A 21,849-nucleotide genomic window follows, 5' to 3' on the forward strand; every position below is an offset into this window, starting at 1 on the left:
TTCTACAACTTCTACTGTATTGTCCTTGTACTGACATCCGCAGCATACACGTGTATTACATGCAGGCGAACAGCGTACTGCTGAGTACATGCAGGCGAACAGCGTACTGCTGAGTACATGCAGGCGAACAGCGTACTCCTGAGTGCATGCAGGCGAACAACGTACTGCTGAGTGCATGCAGGCGAACAGCGTACTGCTGAGTGCATGCAGGCGAACAGCGTACTGCTGAATACATGCAGGCGAACACCGTACTGCTGAGTACATGCATGTTTTAAACGGAAATGATTTAATCAAATACAGAACACATGAGAGCGACCTTTTAAATAACTTTTAAAATGGGCATCCAGAACCAGAATTTAGCTAAATAAATTTTAAAAAACCCAAAACACTTAAAGTCAGTTGGTAAAAAGAAACAAAACAAATACTGTATGTACAACAAACGAATTGCTGGATCTTACCTTACAATATGGTCAGCGCAGATTATAGAATTGTTTATGCATGACAACGGGTGTCTGGTCAGGGCGTGGTGGTCAGTTTGAAACAATGTAGCCAGAACGCCGGTCAGCTAATTGAATGGTCAGCGTGAGCGTTGGTCAGGGGCATTATAACCTTTTTAATGCCGGGGGTGGTACCTGGACATATCGTTGGACTGCCCCCCCCGGGCAATGTACACTTGTATAACACTATCAACAGGTTTCATAATTGATATAATCATGTCTGCAATACATATCGTGGTCGCTGTAGATTTAGATAACGCCAAATTAGAATGTTGACACACACGCACAGAAATAGTTAATTTATGTTTCACACGTTACACAAGCTGTGTATATATAAAAGTTAGAAATATAATTCAAAAGTAACGTCCAGCCACATAACGAAATATAAAAAAACCCCATAAAATAAAACATTAGAAGGATACCGTTCGTATCCTGTACAAACATTATTATACATGGTAATATACATAGTTAATATAATTTTCATGAATTAAATACTGTTTTCGTTTATACAATTTATACAATTTATTTTCTGACTTCAAAATAATTTCAAGTTTGTTTAAACCAGTCATATTTTTAAAGGTAGAATCGAATAACATATAATATTTTAAAAAGTGCGTGTCTTAAATGTTCATAAAAAAGAACAATATTAGGAAACGTCATTCGTCTTCAATAATTCTGTAATTTAACTGTTTAAAACTTGATTATACTTGGAAGATGGGTAGATCGTTTAAACGTCCAGTTTCCATGGCATGTGGTAAATAACCCCTTCTAAACCGAGTTAACTTCAACGGTGATCCCTATATTTTACATTTTAAACATAATATTCAGCACCATTTTACGTCTTAAATTGCCTGTAAGTTTTAAGCTTGTTACATTATTTCGGTCATCACACAATTCCATGATCCATATTTCATCATCACCTTCAGTGAAAATATGTCTGATATAAGATTCTTTCACACTCAATATAACCAAACGATATATTTAAAATCAAACTGCGATCTGTATTGGGGAGGGTTTCTAAAATGGTCAACATTCGTTTTCTTCTTAGTCAGTGTCAACTGTCAATCCAGGTTAGAATAGATCTTCAGCAACCCATGCTTGCCATAAAAGGCGACTGTGCTTGTCACAAGAGGCCACTAATGGGATCGGGTGGTCAGGCTCGCTGACCTGCTTGATGTCATCGTATCCCAATTGCGTGGATCGAAGCTCATGATATCAATCACTAGATTGTCTTGTCCAGACCCGATTATTTACAGACTGCCGTCATATAGGTGGAATATTGATGAGTATTTCATATTTCACACTAATTTACATATTTCACACTAATTTACACATTTCACACATATTTCATATTTCACACTAATTCACATATTTCACACTTGTTTACATATTTCACACTACTTTAGGTATTTCACACGATTTTACATATTTTACACATATTTCATTTTTCACACTAATTCACATTTTCCACACCAATTTACCTATTTCACACTTATTTACACATTTCACACAAATTTCATGTTTCACACTAATTCACATATTTCACACGATTTTACATATTTCACACCTATTTACATAGTTTACACGATATTACATTTTTAACACGATTTTACATATTTCACACGATTTTACATAGTTCACACTACTTTAGGTAATTCACACGATTTTACATATTTTACACGATTTTACATGTTTCACACTTATTTACATATTTCACACTTATTTATATAGTTCACACTAATTTACGTATTTCACACGATTTTACATATTTCACACTTATTTATATAGCACCCAGTGAATGAAACATAAATTGTGTGATTTAGTTTGGCGCCGTGCATGAGCGGTGTCGTTTCATCAAGTGTTTATTGTGTTTTATTAGAACCAGAGATGACAGCAAACAGATCAGGTGAGAAAAAAAACACGTTGACAAGTAAGATATCACCGATATCGCACGCCGGATGGGCGTGGTCTGTGCCTTAGGCTACTAGCTGATCGATGGTTCCGCCAGTACAGAGAGAATTTGTACATGAGCCGACACTGCCGGAGGGAGTAAGTTTTGTATTTGAATCGATGAGTTTTTAAATGATATGGTCCGTGGGAATACAGGGACGGGATATGTCTTTTGTTCCCCATGCGTGTCTTCCCCGACACTTTGATATACGTGGTATAACATGCCATGATATACCTGACACACACCTTCATATAACATGCCGTGACATACTGACACATGCCTTGATATAACATGCCGTGACATACTGACACACGCCTTGATATAACATGTCGTGACATACTGACACAAGCCTTGATATAACATGTCATGACATACACACATACGCCTTGATATAACATGTCGTGACATACTGAGTGTGAAATTGCTGGCAAAAAACAGCTGTGATATAAGTATAATAGTGCTGGCAATAAACAGCTGTGATATAAGTGTAATATTAACGGCAATAAAACAGCTGTGATATAAGTGTAAAAGTGCTGGCAATAAACAGGTGTGATACATTGTGATTGTGCTGACTATACACCGCTGTGATATATTGTAATATTGCTGACTATAGACCGCTGTGATATAAGTGTAATATTGCTGGCAATAAACAGGTGTGATACATTGTGATGGTGCTGACTATACACCGCTGTGATATATTGTAATATTGCTGGCTATAGACCGCTGTCATATAAGTATAATATTGCCGGCAATAAACAGGTGTGATACATTTTAAACATAATATTCAGCAAGCCGTGATATAACTGGAATAAAAAAGCTGGGTTAAAAATCTCACTCACTCAATATTAAACCCAGTACAACCACCCAAGACAATACAATAATCTTTTCTACTTTTAATACAACCACCACTATTGCTATCATTGATGGAACGGTTACTACTACCACTACTACTACTACTACTACTACTACTACTACTACTACTACTACTACTGTGTAGTATGGCGGAGTCAACAGCAGTAAATAGGAATGCCCCTAGATGTATCCCTGTGGGCGGCGTATGACGCCCGCGTAAGTCTTACAGTGAAGCGCTGTGGGCGGCATGTGACGCCCCCCGGCGTTGTGACGTTACATCTGATATCCCGATAGTGATTTACCCGGAGTCGCCAGTGGCAAGCTGATGTAACAACGCAATTACATGTGCTTCTACATCGATAACAGATCAACCCAATCTTAATCGATGTGTGTTATGCATCCCCAGTTCACTGGTTAAAACAAATAACAATTGTGAGAAACATCAGGCTCATAACGTGTTGTTAACTAACTGAACATACAGACAGAATCGAGTAGAAATACGGTTGTGAGGTTGTGAAGAAAGCTGTAAAGTTAATAGACCGTAACGCGTTTACTATCAGCTACATGACAAGTTGTCTCCCTTGCCCCACAGTGTTGGTCGGGACACGGCATTGATGAGAAATTAACGTAGAGAAATCTCTTCCTTATTTTTGGTCCAGTACCAACAGTCTGGATTAGTCAGGATGATAGCGTCAACTGCAATTATTACTTCTACGACTACTGCAACAACATCTACAGCCCCGAGTTGTACAACTTCTACTGTATTGACCTTGTACTGAGATCCGCAGCATACATGTGTATTACATGCAGGCGAACTGCGTACTGCTGAGTGCATGCAGGCGAACAGCGTACTGCTGAGTGCATGCAGGCGAACAGCGTACTGCTGAGTACATGCAGGCGAACACCGTACTGCTGAGTACATGCATGTTTTAAACGGAAATGATTTAATCAAATACAGAACACATGAGAGCGACTTTTTAAATAACTTTTAAAATGGGCATCCAGAACCAGAATTTCGCTAAATAAATTTAAAAAACCCCAAAACACTTAAAGTCAGTTGGTAAAAAGAAACAAAACAAATACTGTATGTACAACAAACCAATTGCTGGATCTTACCTTACAATATGGTCAGCGCAGATTATAGAATTGTTTATGCATGACAACGGGTGTCTGGTCAGGGCGTGGTGGTCAGTTTGAAACAATGTAGCCAGAACGCCGGTCAGCTAATTGAATGGTTAGCGTGAGCGTTGGTCAGGGGCATTATAACCTTTTTAATGCCGGGGGTGGTACCTGGACATATCGTTGGACTGCCCCCCCCCCCCCCCCGGGCAATATACACTTGTATAACACTATCAACAGGTTTCATAATTGATATAATCATGTCTGCAATACATATCGTGGTCGCTGTAGATTTAGATAACGCCAAATTAGAATGTTGACACACACGCACAGAAATAGTTAATTTATGTTTCACACGTTACACAAGCTGTGTATATATAAAAGTTAGAAATATAATTCAAAAGTTACGTCCAGCCACATAACGAAATATAAAAAAAAACCCATAACATAAAACATTAGAAGGATACCGTTCGTATCCTGTACAAACATTATTATACATGGTAATATACATAGTTAATATAATTTTCATGAATTAAATACTCTTTTCGTTTATACAATTTATAAAATTTATTTTCTGACTTCAAAATAATTTCAAGTTTGTTTAAACCAGTCATATTTTTAAAGGTAGAATTGAATAACATATAATATTTTATAAAGTGCGTGTCTTAAATGTTCATAAAAAAAGAACAATATTAGGAAACGTCATTCGTCTTCAATAATTCTGTAATTTAACTGTTTAAAACTTGATTATACTTGGAAGATGGGTAGGTCGTTTAAACGTCCAGTTTCCATGGCAAGTGGTAAATAACCCTATCTAAACCGAGTTAACTTCAACGGTGATCCCTATATTTTACATTTTAAACATAATATTCAGCACCATTTTACGTCTTAAATTGCCTGTAAGTTTTAAGCTTGTTACATTATTTCGGTCATCACACAATTCCATGATCCATATTTCATCATCACCTTCAGTGAAAATATGTCTGATATAAGATTCTTTCACACTCAATATAACCAAACGATATATTTAAAATCAAACTGCGATCTGTATTGGGGAGGGTTTCTAAAATGGTCAACATTCGTTTTCTTCTTAGTCAGTGTCAACTGTCAATCCAGGTTAGAATAGATCTTCAGCAACCCATGCTTGCCATAAAAGGCGACTGTGCTTGTCACAAGAGGCCACTAATGGGATCGGGTGGTCAGGCTCGCTGACCTGCTTGATGTCATCGTATCCCAATTGCGTGGATCGAAGCTCATGATATCAATCACTAGATTGTCTTGTCCAGACCCGATTATTTACAGACTGCCGTCATATAGGTGGAATATTGATGAGTATTTCATATTTCACACTAATTTACATATTTCACACTAATTTACACATTTCACACATATTTCATATTTCACACTAATTCACATATTTCACACTTGTTTACATATTTCACACTACTTTAGGTATTTCACACGATTTTACATATTTTACACATATTTCATTTTTCACACTAATTCACATTTTCCACACCAATTTACCTATTTCACACTTATTTACACATTTCACACAAATTTCATATTTCACACTAATTCACATATTTCACACGATTTTACATATTTCACACCTATTTACATAGTTCACACGATATTACATTTTTAACACGATTTTACATATTTCACACGATTTTACATAGTTCACACTACTTTAGGTGTTTCACACGATTTTACATATTTTACACGATTTTACATGTTTCACACTTATTTACATATTTCACACTTATTTATATAGTTCACACTAATTTACGTATTTCACACTTATTTACATATTTCACACTTATTTATATAGCACCCAGTGAATGAAACATAAATTGTGTGATTTAGTTTGGCGCCGTGCATGAGCGGTGTCGTTTCATCAAGTGTTTATTGTGTTTTATTAGAACCAGAGATGACAGCAAACAGATCAGGTGAGAAAAAAAACACGTTGACAAGTAAGATATCACCGATATCGCACGCCGGATGGGCGTGGTCTGTGCCTTAGGCTACTAGCTGATCGATGGTTCCGCCAGTACAGAGAGAATTTGTACATGAGCCGACACTGCCGGAGGGAGTAAGTTTTGTATTTGAATCGATGAGTTTTTAAATGATATGGTCCGTGGGAATACAGGGACGGGATATGTCTTTTGTTCCCCATGCGTGTCTTCCCCGACACTTTGATATACGTGGTGTAACATGCCATGATATACCTGACACAAGCCTTGATATAACATGTCGTGACATACACACATACGACTTGATATAACATGCCGTGACATACTAACACACACCTTGATATAACATGTCATGACATACACACATACGCCTTGATATAACATGTCGTGACATACTGAGTGTGAAATTGCTGGCAAAAAACAGCTGTGATATAAGTATAATAGTGCTGGCAATAAACAGCTGTGATATAAGTGTAATATTAACGGCAATAAAACAGCTGTGATATAAGTGTAAAAGTGCTGGCAATAAACAGGTGTGATACATTGTGATTGTTCTGTCTATAGACTGCTGTGATATATTGTAATATTGCTGACTATAGACCGCTGTGATATAAGTGTAATATTGCTGGCAATAAACAGGTGTGATACATTGTGATGGTGCTGACTATACACCGCTGTGATATATTGTAATATTGCTGGCCATAGTCCGCTGTCATATAAGTATAATATTGCCGGCAATAAACAGGTGTGATGCATTTTAAACATAATATTCAGCAAGCCGTGATATAACTGGAATAAAAAAGCTGGGTTAAAAAACTCACTCACTCAATATCAAACCTTGTACAACCACCCAAGACAATACAATAATCTTTTCTACTTTTAATACAACCACCACTATTGCTATTATTGATGGAACGGTTACTGCTTTTTACTGCTACTACTATTACTACAACTACTATTGCTGCTGCTGCTACTACTACTACTACCACTACAACCACTACTGCCACTACTACTACTACTATTACCACTACTACTGCTACTACTGCTACTACTACTACTACTGCTACTACTACTACTTCTACCACTACCGCCGCTGGTACTACTACTACTACTACTACAGCTGCTGCTGCTACTACTACTGCTAGCACTTCAACCACTACTGCCACTACTACTACTACTACTAGTACTGCTACTACTGCTACTACTACTACTACTACTTCTGCTACTACTACTTCTACTACTACTACTACTACTACTACTACTACTACTACTACTACTACTACTACTACTATCACTACTACCACTACTACTACTACTACTACTACTACTGTGTAGTATGGCGGAGTCAACAGCAGTAAATAGGCATGCCCCTAGATGTATCCCTGTGGGCGGCGTATGACGCCCGCGTACGTCTTACAGTGAAGCGCTGTTGGCGGCATGTGACGCCCCCCGGCGTTGTGACGTTACATCTGATATCCCGATAGTGATTTACCCGGAGTCGCCAGTGGCAAGCTGATGTAACAATGCCGTTACATGTGCTTCTACATCGATAACAGATCAACCCAATCTTAATCGATGTGTGTTATGCATCCCCAGTTCACTGGTTAAAACAAATAACAATTGTGAGAAACATCAGGCTCATAACGTGTTGTTAACTAACTGAACATACAGACAGAATCGAGTAGAAATACGGTTGTGAGGTTGTGAAGAAAGCTGTAAAGTTAATTGACCGTAACGCGTTTACTATCAGCTACATGACAAGTTGTCTCCCTTGCCCCACAGTGTTGGTCGGGACACGGCATTGATGAGAAATTAACGTAGAGAAATCTCTTCCTTATTTTTGGTCCAGTACCAACAGTCTGGATTAGTCAGGATGATAGCGTCAACTGCAATTATTACTTCAACGACTACTGCAACAACATCTACAGCCACGAGTTCTACAACTTCTACTGTATTGTCCTTGTACTGACATCCGCAGCATACACGTGTATTACATGCAGGCGAACAGCGTACTGCTGAGTACATGCAAGCGAACAGCGTACTGCTGAGTACATGCAGGCGAACAGCGTACTGCTGAGTACATGCAGGCGAACAGCGTACTGCTGAGTACATGCAGGCGAACAGCGTACTGCTGAGTACATGCAGGCGAACAGCGTACTGCTGAGAACATGCAGGCGAACAGCGTACTGCTGAGTACATGCAGGCGAACAGCGTACTGCTGAGAACATGCAGGCGAACAGCGTACTGCTGAGTACATGCAGGCGAACAGCGTACTGCTGAGTACATGCAGGCGAACAGCGTACTGCTGAGAACATGCAGGCGAACAGCGTACTGCTGAGTACATGCAGGCGAACAGCGTACTGCTGAGTACATGCAGGCGAACAGCGTACTGCTGAGTGCATGCAGGCGAACACCGTACTGCTGAGTACATGCATGTTTTAAACGGAAATGATTTAATCAAATACAGAACACATGAGAGCGACTTTTTAAATAACTTTTAAAATGGGCATCCAGAACCAGAATTTAACTAGATAAATTAAAAAAACAAAAGAACACTTAAAGTCAGTTGGTAAAAAGAAACAAAACAAATACTGTATGTACAACAAACGAATTGCTGGATCTTACCTTACAATATGGTCAGCGCAGATTATAGAATTGTTTATGCATGACAACGGGTGTCTGGTCAGGGCGTGGTGGTCAGTTTGAAACAATGTAGCCAGAACGCCGGTCAGCTAATTGAATGGTCAGCGTGAGCCTTGGTCAGGGGCATTATAACCTTTTTAATGCCGGGGGTGGTACCTGGACATATCGTTGGACTGCCCCCCCCGGGCAATGTACACTTGTATAACACTATCAACAGGTTTCATAATTGATATAATCATGTCTGCAATGCATATCGTGGTCGCTGTAGATTTAGATAACGCCAAATTAGAATGTTGACACACACGCACAGAAATAGTTAATTTATGTTTCACACGTTACACAAGCTGTGTATATATAAAAGTTAGAAATATAATTCAAAAGTTACGCCCAGCCACATAACGAAATATAAAAAAAACCAACATAACATAAAACATTAGAAGGATACCGTTCGTATCCTGTACAAACATTATTATACATGGTAATATACATAGTTAATATAATTTTCATGAATTAAATACTGTTTTAGTTTATACAATTTATACAATTTATTTTCTGACTTCAAAATAATTTCAAGTTTCTTTAAACCAGTCATATTTTTAAAGGTAGAATCGAATAACATATAATATTTTAAAAAGTGCGTGTCTTAAATGTTCATAAAAAAAGAACAATATTAGGAAACGTCATTCGTTTTCAAAAATTCTGTAATTTAACTGTTTAAAACTTGATTATACTTGGAAGATGGGTAGGTCGTTTAAACGTCCAGTTTCCATGGCAAGTGGTAAATAACCCTATCTAAACCGAGTTAACTTCAACGGTGATCCCTATATTTTACATTTTAAACATAATATTCAGCACCATTTTACGTCTTAAATTGCCTGTAAGTTTTAAGCTTGTTACATTATTTCGGTCATCACACAATTCCATGATCCATATTTCATCATCACCCTCAGTGAAAATATGTCTGATATAAGATTCTTTCACACTCAATATAACCAAACGATATATTTAAAATCAAACTGCGATCTGTATTGGGGAGGGTTTCTAAAATGGTCAACATTCGTTTTCTTCTTAGTCAGTGTCAACTGTCAATCCAGGTTAGAATAGATCTTCAGCAACCCATGCTTGCCATAAAAGGCGACTGTGCTTGTCGTAAGAGGCCACTAATGGGATCGGGTGGTCAGGCTCGCTGACCTGCTTGATGTCATCGTATCCCAATTGCGTGGATCGAAGCTCATGATATCAATCACTAGATTGTCTTGTCCAGACCCGATTATTTACAGACTGCCGTCATATAGGTGGAATATTGATGAGTATTTCATATTTCACACTAATTTACATATTTCACACTAATTTACACATTTCACACATATTTCATATTTTACACTTATTCACATATTTCACACTTATTTACATATTTCACACTACTTAAGGTATTTCACACGATTTTACATATTTTACACATATTTCATTTTTCACACTAATTCACATTTTCCACACCAATTTACCTATTTCACACTTATTTACACATTTCACACAAATTTCATTTTTCACACTAATTCACATATTTCACACGATTTTACATATTTCACACTTATTTACATAGTTCACACGATTTTACATTTTTAACACGATTTTACATATTTCACACGATTTTACATAGTTCACACTACTTTAGTTGTTTCACACGATTTTACATATTTCACACGATTTTACATAGTTCACACTACTTTAGGTGTTTTACACGATTTTACATATTTTACACGATTTTACATGTTTCACACTTATTTACATATTTCACACTTATTTATATAGTTCACACTAATTTACGTATTTCACATGATTTTACATATTTCACACTTATTTATATAGCACCCAGTGAATGAAACATAAATTGTGTGATTTAGTTTGGCGCCGTGCATGAGCGGTGTCGTTTCATCAAGTGTTTATTGTGTTTTATTAGAACCAGAGATGACAGCAAACAGATCAGGTGAGAAAAAAAACACGTTGACAAGTCAGATATCACCGATATCGCACGCCGGATGGGCGTGGTCTGTGCCTTAGGCTACTAGCTGATTGATGGTTCCGCCAGTACAGAGAGAATTTGTACATGAGCCGACACTGCCGGAGGGAGTAAGTTTTGTATTTGAATCGATGAGTTTTTAAATGATATGGTCCGTGGGAATACAGGGACGGGATATGTCTTTTGTTCCCCATGCGTGTCTTCCCCGACACTTTGATATACGTGGTATAACATGCCATGATATACCTGACACAAGCCTTCATATAACATGCCGTGACATACTGACACATGCCTTGATATAACATGTCGTGACTTACTGACAAACGCCTTGATATAACATGCCGTGACATACTGACACGCGCCTTGATATAACATGCCGTGACATACTAACACACACCTTGATATAACATGTCATGACATACACACATACGCCTTGATATAACATGTCGTGACATACTGAGTGTCAACTTGCTGGCAATAAACCGCTGTGATATAAGTATAATAGTGCTGGCAATAAACAGCTGTGATATAAGTGTAATATTGCCAGCAATAAAACAGCTGTGATATAAGTGTAATATTGCCAGCAATAAAACAGCTGTGAAACATTGTGATGGTGCTGACTATAGACTGCTGTGATATAAGTGTAATATTGTTTGCCATAAACAGCTGTGATATAAGTTTGAAATTGGTGGCAATAAACAGCTTTGATATAAGTGTGAAATTGCTGATAATTAGCAGATTTGATATAAGTGTGAAATTGCTGACAATAAACAGCTGTGATACGTTGTGATGGTGCTGTCTATAGACTGCTGTGATATATTGTAATATTGCTGACTATAGACCGCTGTGATATAAGTGTAATAGTGCTGGCAATAAACAGGTGTGATACATTGTGATTGTGCTGTCTATAGACTGCTGTGATATATTGTAATATTGCTAACTATAGACCGCTGTGATATAAGTGTAATATTGATTGCCATAAACAGCTGTGATATAAGTTTGAAATTGCTGGCAATAAACAGCTCTGATATAAGTGTGAAATTGCTGATAATAAACAGATGTGATATAAGTGTGAAATTGCTGACAATAAACATCTGTGATACATTGTGATGGTGCTGACTATAGACAGCTGTGATATAAGTGTAATATTGCTTGCCATAAACAGCTGTGATATAAGTTTGAAATTGCTGGCAATAAACAGCTCTGATATTAGTGTGAAATTGCTGACAATAAACATCTGTGATACATTGTGATGGTGCTGACTATGGACCGCTGTGATATAAGTCTAATATTGCTGACTATCGACCGCTGTGATCTATCTGTAATATTGCTGAGTATAGCTCAGTGTGATATAAGTGAGAAATTGCTGGCAATAAACATCTGTGATACATTGTGATGGTGCTGACTATAGACTGCTGTGATATAAGTGTAATATTGCCAGCAATAAAACAGCCGTGATATAAGTTTGAAATTGCTGGCAATAAACAGCTCTGATATAAGTGTGAAATTGCTGATAATAAACAGATGTGATATAAATGTGAAATTGCTGACAATAAACATCTGTAATATATTGTGATGGTGCTGTCTATAGACCGCTGTGATATAAGTGTGATATTGCTGACTATAGCCCGGTGTGATATAAGTGTAACATTGCTGGCAATAAACAGCTGTGATACATTGTGATTGTGCTGACTATTGACCGCTGTGATATAAGTGTACTTTTCCCACTATCGACCGCAGTGAAATAAGTGTAATATTGCTGACAATACACACCTTGATATACCATGACGTGACATACTGACACGCGTCTTGATATAACATGTCGTGACATACTGAGTGTGAAATTGCTGGCAATAAAGAGCTGTGATATAAGTGTAATATTGCCAGCAATAAAACTTTTTTTATATAAGTGTAATAGTGCTGGCAATAAACAGGTGTGATACATTGTGATTGTGCTGTCTATAGACTGCTGTGATATATTGTAATATTGCTGACTATAAACTGCTGTGATATAATTGTAATATTGCTGGCAATAAACAGCTGTGATACATTGTGAAGGTGCTGACTATAGATCGCTGTGATATATTGTAATATTGCTGACTATAGACCGCTGTAATATAAGTGTAATATTGCTGACAATAAACATCTGTGATACATTGTGATGGTGCTGACTATAGACTGCTGTGATATAAGTGTAATATTGCTTACCATAAACAGCCGTGATATAAGTTTGAAATTGCTTGCAATAAACAGCTGTGATACATTGTGATTGTGCTGACTATTGACCGCTGTGATATATGTGTACTATTGCTCACTATCGACCACTGTGATATAAGTGTAATATTGCTGACAATACACACCTTGATATACCATGACGTGACATACTGACACACGTCTTGATATAACATGTCGTGACATACTAACACACACCTTGATATAACATGTCATGACATACACACATACGCCTTGATATAACATGTCGTGACATACTGAGTGTGAAATTGCTGGCAATAAAGAGCTGTGATATAAGTGTAATATTGCCAGCAATAAAACAGCTGTGATATAAGTGTAAAAGTGCTGGCAATAAACAGCTGTGAGACATTGTGATAGTGCTGTCTATAGACTGCTGTGATATATTGTAATATTGCTGACTATAGACCGCTGTGATATAAGTGTATTAGTGCTGGCAATAAACAGGTGTGATACATTCTGATGGTGCTGACTATAGATCGCTGTGATATATTGTAATATTGCTGACTATAGACCGCTGTAATATCAGTGTAATATTGCTGGCAATAATCATCTGTGATAAACTGTGATTGTGCTGACTATGGACCGCTGTGATATAAGTGTAATATTGCTGGCAATAAACAGCTGTGATACATTGTGATGGTGCTGACTATAGACCGCTGTGATATAAGTGTAATAGTGGTGGGAATAAATAGCTTTGATGTAAATTTAATATTTCTGGCAATAAACAGGTGTGATTCATTGTGATGGTTCTGCCTATAGACAGCTGTGATATAAGTGTGATATTGCTGACTATAGACCGCTGTGATATAAGTGTAATATTGCTGGCAATAAACAGATGTGATACATTGTGATGGTTCTGCCTATAGACAGCTGTGATATAAGTGTGCTATTGCTTGCCATAAACAGCTGTGATATAAGTTTGAAATTGCTGATAATAAACAGTTATGATATAAGTGTAATATTGCTGGCAATAAACAGCTGTGATACATTGTGATGGTGCTGACTATAGACCGCTGTGATATAAGTGTAATATTGCTGGAATAAACATCTGTGATACATTGTGATGGTGCTGACTATAGACTGCTGTGATATAAGTGTAATATTGCTTGCCATAAACAGCCGTGATATAAGTTTGAAAGTGCTGGGAATAAACAGCTCTAATATAAGTTTGAAATTGCTGATAATAAACAGATGTGATATAAGTGTGAAATTGCTGACAATAAACATTTGTAATACATTGTGATGGTGCTGTCTATAGACCGCTGTGATAGAAGTGTGAAATTGCTGACAATAAACATCTGTGATACATTGTGATGGTGCTGACTATCGACTGCTGTCATATAAGTGTAATATTGCTGGCAATAAACAGCTCTGATATAAGTGTAAAATTGCTGATAATAAACAGATATGATATAAGTGTGAAATTCCTGACAATAAACATATGTGATACATTGTGATGGTGCTGACTATAGATCGCTGTGATATATTGTAATATTGCTGCCTATAGACCGCTGTAATATAAGTGTAATATTGCTGGCAATAATCATCTTTGATACATTGTGATTGTGCTGACTGTGGACCGCTGTGATATAAGTGTAATATTGATGGCAAGAAAAAGGTGTGATACATTGTGATGGTGCTGAATATAGACCGCTGTCATATAAGTGTAATATTGCTGGCCATAAATAGCTGTGTTACATTGTGATGTTGCTGACTATAGACCGCTGTGATATAAGTGTAATTTAGAGGGCAATAAACATCTGTGATACATTGTGATTTTGCTGACTATAGACCGCTGTGATATAAATGTAATATTGCTGGCAATAAACAGCTGCGATACATTGTGATGGTGCTGAATATGGACCACTGTGATATAATTGTAATATTGTTGGCAATAAACAGCTGCGATACATTGTGATGGTGCTGAATATGGACCACTGTGATATAAATGTAACATTGCTGGCAATAAACAGGTGTGATACATTGTGATGGTTCTGCCTATAGACAGCTGTGATATAAGTGTGATATTGCTTGCCATATACAGCTGGGATATAAGTTTGAAATTGCTGATAATAAACAGAAATGATGTAAGTGTGAAATTGCTGACAATAAACATCTGTGATACATTGTGATGGTGCTGACTATAGACTGCTGTGATATAAGTGTAATATTGCTTGCCATAAACAGCTCTGATATAAGTGTGAAATTGCTGATAATAAACAGATATGATATAAGTGTGAAATTCCTGACAATAAATATATGTGATACATTGTGATGGTGCTGACTATAGACTGCTGTGATATAAGTGTATTAGTGCTGGCAATAAACAGCGTTGATACATTGTGATTGTGCTGTCTATAGATTGCTGTGATATATTGTAATATTGCTGACTATAGACCGCTGTGATATAAGTGTAATATTGATGGCAATAATCATCTGTGATACATTGTGATTGTGTTGACTATAGACCGCTGTGATATAAGTGTAATATTGCTGGCAATAAACAGCTGCGATACATTGTGATGGTGCTGACTATAGACCGCTGTGATATAAGTGTAATATTGCTGGCAATAAACATCTGTGGTACATTGTGATGTTGCTGACTTTAGACGGCTGTGATATAAGTGTAATATTGCTTGCCATAAACATCTGTTATATAAGTTTGAAATTGCTGGCAATAAACAGCTCTGATATAAGTGTGAAATTGCTGATAATAAACAGATGTGATATAAGTGTGAAATTGCTGACAATAAGCATCTGTGATTCATTGTGATGGTGCTGTCTATAGACCGCTGTGATATAATTGTGATATTGCTGACTACAGCCCAATGTGATATAATTGTGAAATTGCTGGCAATAAACAGCTGTGATACATTGTGATGGTGCTGACTATAGACCGCTGTGATATTAGTGTAATATTGCTGGCAATAAACAGCTGTGATATAAGTTTGAAAATTCTGGCAATAAACAACTCTGATATTAGTGTGAAATTGCTGGCAATAAACATCTGTGATACATTGTGATGGTGCTGACTATAGACTGCTGTGATATAAGTGTAATAGTGCTGGCAATAAACAGCTGTGATATAGGTGTAATATTGCTGGAAATAAACAGGTGTGATACATTGTGGTTGTGCTGACTATGGACCGCTGTGATATAAGTGTAATATTGCTGACTCTATACCGCTGTGATGTAAATGTAATATTTCTGGCAATAAACAGGTGTGATACATTGTGATTGTGCTGACTATAGACTGCTGTGATATAAGTGTAATATTGCTTACCATACACAGCTGTGATATATGTTTGAAATTGCTGATAATAAACAGATATGATATAAGTGTGAAATTGCTGACAATAAACATATGTGATACATTGTGATGGTGCTGACTATAGACTGCTGTGATATGTGTAATAGTGCTGGCAATAAACAGGTGTGATACATTTTGATTGTGCTGTCTATAGACTGCTGTGATATATTGTAATATTGCTGACTATAGACAGCTGTGATATAAGTGTAATATTGCTGGCAATAATCATCTCTGATACATTGTGATTGTGCTGACAATGGACTGCTGTGATATAAGTGTAATATTGATGGCAAGAAAAAGGTGTGATACATTGTGATGGTGCTGACTATCGACCGCTGTGATATAAGTGTAATATTGCTGGCAATAAACAACTGTGTTACATTGTGATGTTGCTGACTATAGACCGCTGTGATATAAGTGTAATTTTGCAGGCAATAAACAGCTGTGATACATTGTGATTGTGCTGACTATAGACCGCTGTGATATAAGTGTAATATTGCTGGCAATAAACAGGTGTAATACATTGTGATAGTGCTGACTATAGACCACTGTGATATAAGTGTAATATTGCTGGCAATAAACATATGTGATGCATTGTGATGGTGCTGACTATAGACCGCTGTGATATAAGTGTAATATTGCTGGCCATAAACAGCTGTGATATAAGTTTGAAATTGCTGGCAATAAAAAGCTCTGATATAAGTGTGAAATTGCTGATAATAAACAGATGTGATATAAGTGTGAAATTGCTGACAATAAACATCTGTGTTACATTGTGATGGTGCTGTCAATAGACCGCTGTGATATAAGTGTGATATTGCTGACTATAGCCCGGTGTGATATAAGTGTGAAATTGCTGGCAATAAACAGCTGTGATACATTGTGATTTTGCTGACTATAGACCGCTGTGATATAAGTGTAATATTGCTGACTACAGCCCAACGTGAAATAATTGTGAAATTGCTGGCAATAAACAGCTGTGATACATTTTGATGGTGCTGACTATAGACCGCTGTGATATAAGTGTGATATTGCTGGCAATAAACAGCTGTGATATAAGTTTAAAAATTCTGGCAATAAACAACTCTGATATAAGTGTGAAATTGCTGGCAATAAACATCTGTGATACATTGTGATGGTGCTGACTATAGACCGCTGTGATATAAGTGTAATAGTGCTGGCAATAAACAGCTGTGATATAGGTGTAATATTGCTGGAAATAAACAGGTGTGATACATTGTGGTTGTGCTGACTATGGACCGCTGTGATATAAGTGTAATATTGCTGACTCTATACCGCTGTGTTGTAAATGTAATATTTCTGGCAATAAACAGGTGTGATACATTGTGATTGTGCTGACTATAGACTGCTGTGATATAAGTGTAATATTGCTTACCATACACAGCTGTGATATATGTTTGAAATTGCTGATAATAAACAGATATGATATAAGTGTGAAATTGCTGACAATAAACATATGTGATACATTGTGATGGTGCTGACTATAGACTGCTGTGATATGTGTAATAGTGCTGGCAATAAACAGGTGTGATACATTTTGATTGTGCTGTCTATAGACTGCTGTGATATATTGTAATATTGCTGACTATAGACAGCTGTGATATAAGTGTAATATTGCTGGCAATAATCATCTCTGATACATTGTGATTGTGCTGACAATGGACCGCTGTGATATAAGTGTAATATTGATGGCAAGAAAAAGGTGTGATACATTGTGATGGTGCTGAATATAGACCGTTGTGATATAAGTGTAATATTGCTGGCAATAAACAGCTGTGTTACATTGTGATGTTGCTGACTATAGACCGCTGTGATATAAGTGTAATTTTGCCGGCAATAAACAGCTGTGATACATTGTGATTTTGCTGACTATAGACCGCTGTGATATAAGTGTAATATTGCTGGCAATAAACATATGTGATACATTGTGATGGTGCTGACTATCGACCGCTGTGATATAAGTGTAATATTGCTTGCCATAAACAGCTGTGATATAAGTTTGAAATTGCTGGCAATAAACAGCTCTGATATAAGTGTGAAATTGCTGATAATAAACAGATGTGATATAAGTGTGAAATTGCTGACAATAAACATCTGTGATACATTGTGATGGTGCTGTCTATAGACTGCTGTGATATAAGTGTGATATTGCTGACTATAGCCCGGTGTGATATAAGTGTGATATTGCTGGCAATAAACAGCTGTGATACATTGTGATTGTGCTGATTATGGACCGCTGTGATATAAGTGTAATATTGCTGACAATAAACAGCTGTGAAGCATTGTGATGGTGCTGACTATAGACTGCTGTGATATAAGTGTAATATTGTTTGCCATAAACAGCTGTGATATAAGTTTGAAATTGGTGGCAATAAACAGCTTTGATATAAGTGTGAAATTGCTGATAATTAGCAGATTTGATATAAGTGTGAAATTGCTGACAATAAACAGCTGTGATACGTTGTGATGGTGCTGTCTATAGACTGCTGTGATATTAGTGTGATATTGCTGACTATAGACCGCTGTGATATAAGTTTGAAATTGCTTGCAATAAACAGCTGTGATACATTGTGATGGTGCTGACTATAGACCGCTGTGATATAAGTGTAATATTGCTGGCAATAAACAGCTGTGATATAAGTTTGAAATTGCTGGCAATAAAAAGCTCTGATATAAGTGTGAAATTGCTGATAATAAGCAGATGTGATATAAGTGTGAAATTGCTGACAATAAACATCTGTGATACATTGTGATGGTGCTGACTATAGACTGCTGTGATATGTGTAATAGTGCTGGCAATAAACAGCTGTGATACATTTTGATTGTGCTCTCTATAGACTGCTGTGATATATTGTAATATTGCTGACTATAGACCGCTGTGATATAAGTGTTATATTGCTGGCAATAATCATCTGTGATACATTGTGATTGTGCTGACTAAAGACCGCTGTGATATAAGTGTAATATTGATGGCAAGAAAAAGGTGTGATACATTGTGATGGTGCTGAATATAGACCGTTGTGATATAAGTGTAATATTGCTTTCAATAAACAGCTGTGTTACATTGTGATGTTGCTGACTATAGACCGCTGTGATATAATTGTAAATTTGCCGGCAATAAACAGCTGTGATACATTGTGATTGTGCTGACTATAGACCGTTGTGATATAAGTGTAATATTACTGGCAATAAACAGCTGTGTTACATTGTGATGTTGCTGACTATAGACCGCTGTGATATAAGTGTAATTTTGCCGGCAATAAACAGCTGTGATACATTGTGATTTTGCTGACTATAGACCGCTGTGATATAAGTGTAATATTGCTGGCAATAAACATATGTGATACATTGTGATGGTGCTGACTATCGACCACTGTGATATAAGTGTAATATTGCTGGCCATAAACAGCTGTGATATAAGTTTGAAATTGCTGGCAATAAAAAGCTCTGATATAAGTGTGAAATTGCTGATAATAAACAGATGTGATATAAGTGTGAAATTGCTGACAATAAACATCTGTGTTACATTGTGATGGTGCTGTCAATAGACCGCTGTGATATAAGTGTGATATTGCTGACTATAGCCCGGTGTGATATAAGTGTGAAATTGCTGGCAATAAACAGCTGTGATACATTGTGATTTTGCTGACTATAGACCGCTGTGATATAAGTGTAATATTGCTGACTACAGCCCAACGTGAAATAATTGTGAAATTGCTGGCAATAAACAGCTGTGATACATTTTGATGGTGCTGACTATAGACCGCTGTGATATAAGTGTGATATTGCTGGCAATAAACAGCTGTGATATAAGTTTAAAAATTCTGGCAATAAACAACTCTGATATAAGTGTGAAATTGCTGGCAATAAACATCTGTGATACATTGTGATGGTGCTGACTATAGACCGCTGTGATATAAGTGTAATAGTGCTGGCAATAAACAGCTGTGATATAGGTGTAATATTGCTGGAAATAAACAGGTGTGATACATTGTGGTTGTGCTGACTATGGACCGCTGTGATATAAGTGTAATATTGCTGACTCTATACCGCTGTGTTGTAAATGTAATATTTCTGGCAATAAACAGGTGTGATACATTGTGATTGTGCTGACTATAGACTGCTGTGATATAAGTGTAATATTGCTTACCATACACAGCTGTGATATATGTTTGAAATTGCTGATAATAAACAGATATGATATAAGTGTGAAATTGCTGACAATAAACATATGTGATACATTGTGATGGTGCTGACTATAGACTGCTGTGATATGTGTAATAGTGCTGGCAATAAACAGGTGTGATACATTTTGATTGTGCTGTCTATAGACTGCTGTGATATATTGTAATATTGCTGACTATAGACAGCTGTGATATAAGTGTAATATTGCTGGCAATAATCATCTCTGATACATTGTGATTGTGCTGACAATGGACCGCTGTGATATAAGTGTAATATTGATGGCAAGAAAAAGGTGTGATACATTGTGATGGTGCTGAATATAGACCGTTGTGATATAAGTGTAATATTGCTGGCAATAAACAGCTGTGTTACATTGTGATGTTGCTGACTATAGACCGCTGTGATATAAGTGTAATTTTGCCGGCAATAAACAGCTGTGATACATTGTGATTTTGCTGACTATAGACCGCTGTGATATAAGTGTAATGTTGCTGGCAATAAACATATGTGATACATTGTGATGGTGCTGACTATCGACCGCTGTGATATAAGTGTAATATTGCTTGCCATAAACAGCTGTGATATAAGTTTGAAATTGCTGGCAATAAACAGCTCTGATATAAGTGTGAAATTGCTGATAATAAACAGATGTGATATAAGTGTGAAATTGCTGACAATAAACATCTGTGATACATTGTGATGGTGCTGTCTATAGACTGCTGTGATATAAGTGTGATATTGCTGACTATAGCCCGGTGTGATATAAGTGTGATATTGCTGGCAATAAACAGCTGTGATACATTGTGATTGTGCTGATTATGGACCGCTGTGATATAAGTGTAATATTGCTGACAATAAACAGCTGTGAAACATTGTGATGGTGCTGACTATAGACTGCTGTGATATAAGTGTAATATTGTTTGCCATAAACAGCTGTGATATAAGTTTGAAATTGGTGGCAATAAACAGCTTTGATATAAGTGTGAAATTGCTGATAATTAGCAGATTTGATATAAGTGTGA

The sequence above is a fragment of the Haliotis cracherodii genome, unplaced genomic scaffold (genome assembly GCF_022045235.1).
Source record: "Haliotis cracherodii isolate W230 unplaced genomic scaffold, xgHalCrac1.p SCAF_25, whole genome shotgun sequence".
In the NCBI taxonomy this organism is placed as follows: Eukaryota; Metazoa; Mollusca; class Gastropoda; order Lepetellida; family Haliotidae; genus Haliotis; species Haliotis cracherodii.